Genomic DNA, 12,546 nt, shown 5'->3' on the forward strand with positions numbered 1-12,546 from the left:
GGAGTGTGTTTGCATTTAATCACACTCAATTGAGTGTGCAGCCTTCACTGTTAATAACCTGTCAATCAAAATAAGCTTTCACCAAACTGAAATCCATTAAATGTCTGTCAGTTCTGTGTTTGAAAACCTCCTTTCCATTGTTACAGTGAGGATGGAAGAGAACATTGACCAGATAATTAACCCATGGTTTGCATTTATAGATAATTAGATGTTGTCTTGTTAAAGATTACCAGTTTGAGATTGTGGAAAATATTACTTTCTTCCATTTTTGTGCTCCTGTGGAATTGCAGGATAATATAACTGTTAGGTTTGTGATGAGGATGGTTGGATACAGTATGTTCTGCAGTCATCAGTCAGTTAATGTAGCACTCTCAGGGCTGCATTAGGCAACTGGAAAAGTGCTGGTTTCGAGAACATCAGCAAACATATTTCATTGAAAAAAGTGTGATATAAATAAAGAAGCAAAGCAAAATTAATAAGAAAAGTTATTTAAACAGTCTATCGAAGCAATTAGTCTTTGTTTTACGTTTTGAAGCCATGACCAATAAGAAACTTTAAGGTGTATCAATGTCAATGTAATAAATATGATCTTCAGTGGTTATTTCTTTTTTCGTTAAGCATATGGGGCATGCTTCATGTTGAGCAAAATTTCTCCTAAATGTCTCACATATTAGTAGGTAGTCTTTTCCCGGCACAGCTGTTAGCCTGTAGATAGTGATTTGTGCTGTCATTAAGACATAGGAGGTGCTAGTCCAAGGTGGAGAGTGATGTATGCGGCAGGACTGGTGATCCCCTCTTTGTAATTGAAGAGAGATGAGTTTTTTCAGCATGAAATGAAGATGTGTGGGAGGTGAGAACATTGTTCTGTTTGAAAGGTGATTTTTTTCACACAGATGCTCAGCTGTCAGCGTCCAGCCACACGGTATGCAATGATTTAAACGCTATGGTGTCAATAGGATGGCTGTCTGTCAAAGTCAAAGTGGCAGCTTTAAATTGTTTGTCAGAGAGCCTCTCTTTCCCTCCAAGCTGCTAGAAATGGCTTTTCTGTCACTAAACGCAAATAGTTATTTGAACTGGTGTCTTTGGGAATATTTGGGGGGAGTACCTTACCCCCTCCCCCTTAAGAACAGTAGGCCTCAGTGACCAATATCTTCCTAAGTGTTTTCTTAAATTCTAATTAAGAAAAAACTGGTGAATGTCAGAATCTTCATAAAAACTGTGTAAGTGGGTTTTAAGAAGAAATCTCTTCTAAAGAATGGTTGGTGAATGAGGCCCAATGTTCATATAAATATTAGCTTTTAAAATGAAACTAAGAATTGATTGAAAGTCTGTCTTAATGATGAATTTTAATGATTCATTTTAAGAAGGTATGACAAAAGATATATGACTGAAATGGAAACACTGGTAATGTCAGTAAATGTAAATAATTATTGTGACTGTTATTATTATTATTATTATTATTATTATTCAAGATGACTAAACAAGTTGCCTAACTCTAGCTAACAATTTAGCCACAGGTAACACTAATGTTAGCTGGTCCTGTGACTCCACTGAATAACTTTGTATTTTTATGATGAAAATCTAACTGAATAGTATATGTGCATCAGTATGCTAGCCTCACACTTGCTATGATAAGTCTGCAGATATTGTACTTTAAGGTGTTCTTTGGAAGCTGTGGTCATTGCTGGTGGTGCACAAGTTGTACATGACCAACTTGAGAAATCATTAGATAAATAAGTAATTGGTGACTGGAAATATTATCCCTTTTCCAGTTTGGTGTTTGCCACTTACAAACTGTAAATAAAGAACTCACATTGGATAAAGTTTTGGGCAAACATGGGTTTAGGGATAGTAGTTTAAGGTCATGTTTTGGGAGAAGGTTTGGATTTAGGGTTAGACGTTTAGGGTCAAGTTTTGGGACAAGGTTTGTGTTTATGGTTAGTTTACACTGATAAAAATAAGAGTAAATGCCTTTAGCTCTGTATGAGTGTCTGTACGTGATGATGCACTTTGAGAGATTAGGTTGTTAGGTGGTGATGGCCGAGTGCCAGACACCCAGCTCCAACACAATTTGGTGATTTTCCTACACACCTGGCTCAGCTCAATTAATTACCAGGTTTAGTTGATGTGTTTGAGCAGGGAAATGCCCAAACTGTGCTGGACACCTGCTCTCTAGAAGTTTAGTCACCCTGGGGTTAAGATGACTATTGGTAGAGTTATTTTCCCAACTCTCATAGCTGTTATATTAATGATAATGTTTAGATGATGAATTGACTGTAAGGTGACTGATGCACCATATTAGTGTGAAGGCATCTCTTGATTTGAGACGTGAAAGATGCACCCTGTTATTCAAATTTACTGCATTTATTTTAGATACCAAAAGATACAAAATCATAAACGTTCAACAAGAAGTTGATTAAAAGAACAAGTTATGACTCAGACCCTTATTCACTACCACGGTTTTTGCTAGAGTCCTTGGTCTTTACCAAAACAAAAGAGCCTGAATACCCATATAATCTTCACTTCCTTCACCATCTGTTTTCCCTGCTGAAGCTCTTTTGTTCTGAGTGTAGACCTCTGGTTCCATCCTTACTTGTGTGTATGCATTTCAGCAGACAGGAGTGGAGACGGACGCCCACGCGGAGCGAGCAGCTGGATGAACCCGTGGGAGCACGTGCAGGCAGGCAGGCGATTGTGCGAGGCGGACACATGACGGGGCGGAATCTCAATATGCCACCCGCAGCAATCTTTAAGAGCTCACTGACGGTATGACAGTGGGGAGGGAACCGGGTAAGAAATAATGAAGACTGCGCTCTCCCACACACAAGTATCCTTCTACTGAGATTCAGCTTCAAAGGGCCAGCACTTGGTAACATACACACACACATATGCAAAGATATATCCCAACAATATAATCCTTACGTAGTGCTACACTGATATACACCAATCAGGCATAACATTGTTTCTATGTTCATTGTCCATTTTATCAGCTCCACTTACTATATAGGTGCACTTTGTAGTTCTACAGTTACAGACTGTAGTCCATCTGTTTCTCTGCATACTTTGTTAGCCCCCTTTTACCCTGTTCTTCAGTGGTCAGGACCCCCATGGACCCTCACAGAGCAGGATTTATTCGGGTGGTGGATCATTCTCAGCACTGCAGTAACACTGATGTGGTGGAGGTGTGTTAGTGTGTGTTACGCTGGTCTGAGTGGATCAGACACAGCAGTGCTGCTGGAGTTTTTAAACACCTCAGTGTCACTGCTGGACTGAGAATAGTCCACCAACCAAAAATATCCCGCCAACAGCGTCCTGTGGGCAGCGTCCTGTGACCCCTGATGAAGGACTAGAGGATGACCAACACAAACTGCAGCAGCAGATGAGCTATCGTCCCTGACTTTACATCTACAAGGTGGACTGACAAGGTAGGAGTGTCTAATAGAGTGGACAGTGAGTGGACACAGTGTTTAAAAGCTCCAGCAGCACTGCTGTGTCTGATCCACTCATACCAGCGCAACACACACTAACACACCACCACCACATCAGTGTTACTGCAGTGCTGAGAATCATCCACCACCCAAATAGTACCTGCTCTGTGAGGGTCCATGGGGGTCCTGACCACTGAAGAATAGGGTAAAAGGGGGCTAACAAAGTATGCAGAGTAACAGATGGACTACAGGCTGTAATTGTAGAACTACAAAGTGCACCTATATAGTAAGTGGAGCTGAAAAAATGGACAATGAGTGTAGAAACAAGGAGGTGGTCATAATGTTATGCCTGATCGGTGTGTATATATATATATATATATATATATATATATATATATATATATATATATATATATATATATATATATATATATAGATGTATAGCCAACAGTATGTGGACACCCCTCTAACTATTACGTACTTCAGCCACACTCATTGCAAAAAGGTGTATGAAATCAAGCACACAGCCATTAAATCTCCATAGACACACACTGGCAGTAGAATGGGTCATACTGAAGAGCTTAGTGATTTTATATGTGGCACTTTCATAGAACGCCAACTTTGCCATAAGTCAGTTTGTGAAATTTCTACCCTGATAGACCCGTTAAAGAGTTTCAAATTGCCTCTGGGAGCGATGTTAGCACAAGTCTGCTTTGTCAGGAGCTTCATGAAATGGGTTTCTGTGGACAAGCAGCTGCTCACAAGCCTAAGATCATCATGTGCAGTGCCAAGCGTCAGCTGGATCGGTGTAAAGCACACCACCACTGGACTCTGGAGCATTGGAAACGTGTTCTCTGAAGTGATGATTCACGCTTCACTATCTGGCAGTTTGATGGACAAATCTGGATTTGGTGGATGCCAGGAGAACACTACCTACCATAATACATAGTGCCAACAGTAAAGTTTAGTGGAAGAGAGACACACTCCAAAATCATGTGGAAAGAATCCCAGAAGAGTGGTTGTTATAGCTGCAAAGGGGGGCCGACTCCATATTAATGTCCATGGTTTTGGAAGGCGAGGTTCAAGAAGCTCATACAGATATGATGGCCAGGTGTCTACATACTTTTGGCCATATACATACAGCAAGTATTAAAGCAATAGTTTGTCAAAGTTTGGCGTTGGTCCAAAGTACAAAATGGGCAAAGTATATCACGGAAAGTACTGTGCAAACATCAGAAACCACCCTTTATTTATTCAATTTCCAGGCTGTTAAATACAAGTTATTCATTTTTCAGGAGAGATTTCTCAGGAGATCTAAAATAATTAACATGCACAATGGTGAAAGTGGAATTAAAATGAAAAAAATGAAAAACAGAAATTTCTAAAAATAAAAAAATGGGACTCCTAACAACCACAGCACCTGGTAGACAGGTGTTAAAAGCCACAGGTGTTCCTGTCCTTCCTTCCACTGTGCAAAGACAGTTTAACACTATGAGTCTGAAAGAATGTGTAGCAGTCAAGAAGCCCTGACTGAGAAAAGTCCAGATCTCAACATCACTGAATATTTTTGGGATTACTTGGATCGTAAGAAGCAAAAAATGCAACCAACCTTTAAGACTGAACTTTGGAGGTGTGGAAAAATATCCCTTCTTTGAAAAACTGAAAGCACTTCTCCTAAAAAGAATGGAAGAAAGAGTGGACACCCTAAATACTGAATAAAACAATAGTATATTTAGTTGTTGATGCTTTTGTGTAATTTTCTACTAAATATATGTTTCTGCTTTTCCCTGATGCTGAACGATGAATAACTTGTACTTAAAGGCCATTTTGACTGGAAGTTAAACACATAAAGGGCAGTCTCTTGACTTTTACACAGCGCTGTAGCTGAACTATAGTAGCAATCATTCAGAAGCCTGAATTTTGTCTGTGCACTGTCCATTTTTATAGATAACAGTATGTCATACAATGTCAGAAACCACATAAGCAAATCTATTTGAGATTACTTAACAACTCTACGCAGTTCGAGGCAAGTGTGTGATGATTTATGCATGTGTTTTGCATGATGCTAATTGGTGGGGTATAAGTTTCCTCATTACTCATTAGCTATATTAGCCTTGTAGTTCCAGTTTGAAACTAAAGAAGCAAACACCAAACATGTCTTGCCTGACTGACTACATTTGGGGTAAAATTAGATTTTTCGCTTTAAGCAGCAGCTCTGAAGCACTGTGGACTGACAGCTCTGTCTCAGTGCAGACTACGCTGCTTTTCTGCAGAGCCTGATGTCACACGGCTTCAGTGACCAGCCTAGAAAGCTCAGAGATCATTAAAACGAGGGCTTTGAAGAATTCCTCTGTGATCTTATAAATGTTATCGCTCGTCCTTCACCTCTTTAATCATGGCAATCCTCCGAACACGGGCACTTTCCTGAGCCAGTGAAAGACATCAATTTGAATCTAGCAAAGCAGCTTAAGTTGGGGGGGCAGGAGAGAGGGATTCAGCAAGGCCTTCTTGAACGAGGCCCGCAAACATTACGCTGGCGTGAAAACAAACACAGAAAGGATGGCAGCTTAACTCCTGAAGTGGCGATGTGATCTAATTTGCTGGAAGCCCCTTGTCATTGAGGGTGAGCTGCCTGTCAGAATGAGGAATAGGGCTGATGTTAGAAAGAGCTGTCAGTGACATGGCCTTTAAATTTCACTGAGCTGATTTACCCTGGGTTTTCTACAGGCCTGCTACAAGCCTCTCCTGTGGCCACACACATAGCTTTCACCCAGAAAGACACCAGTCTAGCCTGCTGCTTCTGACAGTCCTGCAGGGCAAGAGATTCACAGCCCTTATGGCTGCTCCTTTGTAATGCTTGACCTTTAACCCATAGTATGACTGAGCACTGGGCTGTGGAGCAGTGGAACTGTGTTCTCTGGAGTGATGGACTCCATCCAGCAGCTGTAGGATGAGTTGGAGTGGCGTTTGTGTTCCGGAACTAATCATCCAACATCAGTACCTGACCTCACTAGTGCTCTTGTGTCTGAAAGCAATCAGATCCTCACGGCAGTGTTCCATCATCTAGGGTAAAGCCTTTCCAGAAGAGCAGAGCCTGTTACTGTGGCAAAAAAGGTGACAAACCGCCTATTAGAAGAAACATTGAACCAGCAGGTGTCTACAAACTTTTGCACATGTAGTGTATTCCCTTTAACAAAAAGTGTTTTTTGAGGGTTCTTTAGTAAAGGCAGTGGTTGTTATATATAGAACCATGAGAGCTCAAAGAACCATTGCATCACTGCATGGTTAAATGACTTTTCTCTATGGAAAACCTGTTGCATACCTTTACCTATATCTATAGTGGTAAACATTACTCTCTCTCTCTCTCATATATATATATATATGAGAGAGAGAGTAATGTTTACCACTATGAAAGAAGAAGAAGTCACAGCTGATGCACATTGTGCTTTATTATTAAAGGGCTGTAATCAGCCACAGCCATGCTGTACGATAAGCAAGGCTTTTAGCTAAAAGCTGCTGTACACTTAGCTCATGTCTATCGGTTCCAACTGACCATAGTTCATCCTGTTTTAACAAAGAAGACTAGCCTCGCCATCACAAGTCCTTAATCCTTACCAGACTAACTTAATGAATAACTGCTGAAAAACAATTAACCTCATGTAAAAACAATGTACCACATTTGCTGAACACGCAAATATATTTGCCAAGTTTACTGTAAAGACACTTTGAAAAATAATGTCACACATGGTTTTTATTCAACAATACACTTCCAAGAAAAAAAAATCAATATTTTGCTTTGCTTTTAAAACAGCATTAATTTTCTGAGATACAGAATGGCAGTCTCACTTGCTTCTGTCTCTGCATGTAATTGCAGCCTGACTCAGTGATGTTGAGATCAAGGTTCTGTGGGGTCATATCATCTGCTGTAGGACTCCTTGTTCTTCTATTCACTGGAAATAATTCTTTATGACTTTGGCAGTGTGTTTGGGGTCATTGTCATGCTGGAGAATGAACACGGAACTGATCTGACACCTCCCTGATGGCACCTGAAGAATCTGCCTGTTCTTCTCAGAAGTGAGGGCGACATTAATTTTGACCACATCACCAACTCTGTTTGCAGAAGTGTAACCCGGCATGGAAAAAAAACAGCATGGAAGCTCTGCCATGCTTCACTGTTGAATGCAGACGCTGATCCATGCGGTGCTCTCCAGCCCTTTGGCAAACAAACTGCCCTCTGTGAGATCCAAAAATTTCCAATTTCAACTCATAAGTCCAGACCACCTGCTTCCATTCTTCTGCACCTCCATCCTTGTGTTTTTGTGCATGGTTGAGTTCCTTGGATTTGTTTCTCTCTCAGAGACGTGGCTTTTTTGTTGCAGTTCTTCCGTAAAGACTACTTCTGACTTCTCCGGACTGTAGATTGGTGCACCAGGGTCTCAGTGGTTTTTGCCAGAGCTAAGAACAGTGCTGGACAGCTCTGCCTGTTTTTTATGCTTCTGCAAAAGAAGAGCTGGACAGCACATCTGGGAACACCTGTCTGCCACAAAATTTGTGTTTGGGAGAGACCTTGCTGATGCATGATGACCACCTTGTGTCTTGTTGCTATGCTCACTTTTACCATAGTAGTGTATAATTTGAAGGTTAAACTGCCACAGTAGTAATCTACCACAGTCTAACCTTTGTAGGGTGGTTGTCCTCCTCTCAGTTTTATTCCTGCTACATAGCTTTTTCTGTTTCAGTTAATCAGTTTAGTTCAATCTGCACAAAATATCATTGATCGTTAGCATCTGTTTGTTATATTTTTTAATTAAGCACTGGGCTATACGCCTAAAAAGACCTGGCATTTTCATTTTTAAGTGACCTGTTATCTAAAACGTTACTTTCTTTAAGTATGTACAATATATATATATATATAATATATATATATATATAATATATATATATATATATATATGTCAACCATCAACTAACATATCAATGCCCTGCCCACAAATGTGTTTTTCTATTGCGAGGTTGGTCAAGCTTGAATGCTAGCAAGATCCCATTTTAACCTAAAGAGAATTGTACAATGTACAACTTAAGAAGAGCATAATTAATTCCAAATAGTATTCATTTTGTTTGTTTGTGAAAGGTCAGACTGTTACATCTTTAAAAAAGAGTTCTTTTGTAAAGGCAATGGTTATATGTAGAACCATGACAATTATTTGAATACTTAAATGTTTTTTTTCTGATTAAATGGTAGAATATCTTGTATTTGGTTCTTTAAAGAAACTGTTATAAATTGTTCTTTATGGCACCAAAAAGGGTTCCACTATTGTTAGAGTCAAAGGATCTTTTTAGTAGAATATAGAACCCTTTTTGCTAAGATAGATCGGTTGCAGTTTTTTGTTGTATAATCAATCAAATGATAAAAAGCTGGCTAGTTTGTTTCTCATTGGGTTAAATCAGATTTTTCCAATGTTCACCAGTAGTTCCTAGAAAAGAATACATTTGTGGGCGGCGCATGGATAGGTCAATTATGTGTTAACATGGTGTGTAATAAATAAACATTTCTTTAGAAGGACAGAAGAGTTAATAGCTTAGTTGAGAACAGAGAATAATGTTTCAGTGAGCCAATAATTAAAACCATCTGCTTGTTCAGGCCAGTGTCATCACATGGAAGAAACCCCAGAGCAAGTAATTCTGTTCAATTTCACACATGGTACCTCTGTTTCCCAAATGGTAATTAATTTTAACATTGATATGAGTTACCCTAAATAGACTTTGATTGTTTTCACTGTCTGAAAAACAGATGCCTCTTAATCCAGAGTTTTGATGCAGACTCCAGTGGGAGCTTTATCACCTTCGACTCTATTGATGAGGTCACCAGAATGTAATTAGACATTAAACACAATGAATTTGCATGAGCCCTAATAGGTACCCTGTGCTGCTCTTCATTAGTCCAGGCAGCCTTGTGATATTGCCCTCTGATCAATAGTGAAATTGAAAAGATTGATCTTTTTCTTCTCCACAAGACTTAATTGCAACTCCTAGCTTTGTGGTGACAGCAGAAAAACTGAAGGAAGCCAGTGGTATTGAACTGCATGCATAAGAAGTCAAATGAAGATGTTTGCTCTAATTGAAGTACCGAACAAGTGGATGAAATGTCATGCAGGTATCATTATTACATTTTTTCCTGGTCAAAAACATCATGTAGAGGCTTCATGAGGAGATAACAACATGATGTCATTTTTCTGCAACACTGGATGTGATGCAATGATGAATTAATAGCCTGTAAAGCATTACACCTGCTTGAGTGAGCCTTTCCATGGTGACTAGGCTAATGCAAGACTGATAATGTAACCCTTCATTACACCAGCTTAACCTGCTGAATGAAGGAATCAAGTGAATGATTCCAGTAAGCCCAGGAATGGGATGTGAATGTGGACAAGTTGACAGCAAATGTGATGGTTTTTAGTGTGGAACATATTAGGGGTCGGAGAGTAACTTCAGTTAGATTAGAGAACACTTGGGAAAAAGGGATAACGGGGAAGTTCATGGGGAGTGGGGCTGAATTTGGGGAGGGTGAGGAGGCACAAGGCTGCATGCTCACTGATTTTTTGGAAGGCTTCAAAACGTGGGCAGACATAAGCGGATCCTGAGGAAACAAATAGGAACCGAATCATGCCCCATAGCAAGACTGAACGTGGCAGGGGAACAAGGGTAAGATTTAAGATTTTAAACCCCTTAACTCAACGGTCTTTGCTGAGCTATATATAGCAAGTGGTTTGAGCACTGCAATGGCTTTGATAATGCTCTGTTTCCTAGGCCTAAGGCGTATTTGTCAGTGGTGCTACTTTAACTCTGGATATGCTTTTTCTGCCTTGTCTGTCAGAACATGTCATTACATTTGTTACTCACATCAGTGATACTTTGTCAATTAAGTGTGAGAAATGGTCTATTATTCTCTGTAGGCCTACTTTTTCAGATTTGTTTTGCTGTGAACATTTCGTTTCAGAGCTTGCTTGGTCAGTACTGTGTAAAAGTCAGAGGCCACCCTTCATTTATTTAATTTCCAGTCAAGTGTTATTTATTTTTAAAACATAAAATATATATTTAATTACATAGAAGCACCAACAACTAAACATAATGTAATTTCTCTACAATATTTAGTTTGTCTGCGCTTTCTTTCATTGTTTTCAGGAAACTTACTCTCAGCTTTTCAAAGAAATCTGCAGGGATATTTTTCCACACCTCTAGTGTTCAGTCTTAGAAGTTGGTTGTATTTTCTGCTTCTCACGATCAAAATCTCCTCCTTTTCTCAGTAACAGCTTCTTGGCAGCTACACATCCTTTCAGACTCATAGTGCTGAGTTGTCTTTTCAAAGTGGAAGGATGGACAGAAACACCTGTGGATTTTTTCGGATTTGAAGCAAGAGTGGAGGTTGATTTTTCTCCTCTCTCTTAAAGATGGGGTCAAGTTTGGTGGTCTTCTAGGTCTTGCACAGTTTTTAGTCCATGGTTGCATGGTGTCAGAACAGTGTCCAGTTTTGGAAACTCTGTTTTTTCACTTATACTGCTCCCTTTCTCTTTCCTTATGCAAGTGGACTATTGTAAATCCAGTCTTCTTAGAACTGTCTCCTGAAAAATGAATAACTTAAATAAGTGAGAGGTGATCTCTGACTGATGCACAGTATGGTACTGTTCTAAGAAAAAACATTTTCTTGTCACAAAACCAGAGAGAACAGAACTACATTCTGTGGAAGGCTTTTAAAACCTTTTTCAGACTTATACAGCTTATATACAAACAACAAACAAAGGTTCTGGATGGTAGGAGTCTAACAATACACATTTTCTCAGGTTTTATGCGATTTTTTTGATTCTGAGGACAAGATTCGATTTGATTGTCAATATTTTATAAGTGAGAAATGGCTTAATTCTACAAAGCTGTATTATTCTGTGCAGATTGGTTTGGCTCAGAAAGATGAGAGGTTTATTTCCAAACAAAAAATTTAAAGTAGCATGTCTTTGATCTAAATATTGACTTTGTAGTGTGACTAAGCTGTCAACAATACGGAAACCTGGTCTACTTCATACAAAACCTTATACAGTCGTATTCAAAAGTTTGGGCATCCCTAGTCAAATTATGTTTTGACAGTTTTCTAAGTGAAAACAAGTTAATCATCCTCTACAGAGAGCACACTTATTTTAATGCATAATTACTGTTTATTTGCTGAATTTAACACATTGAGGCAGAAAAACAAATTGCATGTGCAAAAGTTATGGCAAACTTTATATTTTCTTTTTTTTAACTCTGCAAACTCAGTAAATAAAGTTTAGCGTATTAAAAGAAATTGTTCAGTAAAAGTTGCAAGATGCCATATTTAAGTTAGTTTCCTGTAGAACTTACTTTTACACAGAAAATCAACAAAACATGTAATTCAGCTGGGGCTGTTCAAGGTGTACAATGTGTCTCTGTTTGCAACCCCCCCGAAATATTAACATTAACATGTTGCAAATGAACAATTACAATATATGCAAAATGTACTCTGAATCTGACACTAAGCATCGACTATAACCAAGTTTCAAGTTTTTTCAAGTAATTCATATTGCATCTTCATTCATATTCAAAATGAGAGAAAGACAAAGCACACATCAGCGATATGCTTTTAAATTTACTGGTTTTCATTTAAAAATTTTTTAATGCTGTATTGAAGTTATTCTGCCCTTACTAGATGGTGAATGTCTGTCAATGAGGCTGTACAACACTGCAAGGGCTTCTAATGACCGAGCTCGAAAGACCAAAGAGAATGCTGTAATGGTGCTGTGGGGACACTGGCTACAGTGAGTGGAAAGCTGGAATTTCATTATTTAGCACTCATTAGAGTTCGCCAGTGTAGATGTCAATATCAGCATTACTAAAGAAAATGTACTTTTTAGACAGCTGATAAGAGCAGTGCAGGCTCCAGTCCACCACACTATGCTCATATTTTCCACATCTGATGTATTTTTAATGCAGGCTTGAAGTGACAATTTGCAGTTATTCTCTCACAACCCCAATATACCTTTGTAATTAGCTGGGAGAAGTTTTCCTTACATGTTCTGTGAGTAATGAGGGGGTCTATTGCAGCTGTGGGCCG

This window comes from Colossoma macropomum, unplaced genomic scaffold, assembly GCF_904425465.1.
Source record: "Colossoma macropomum unplaced genomic scaffold, Colossoma_macropomum, whole genome shotgun sequence".
NCBI classification, from domain to species: Eukaryota; Metazoa; Chordata; class Actinopteri; order Characiformes; family Serrasalmidae; genus Colossoma; species Colossoma macropomum.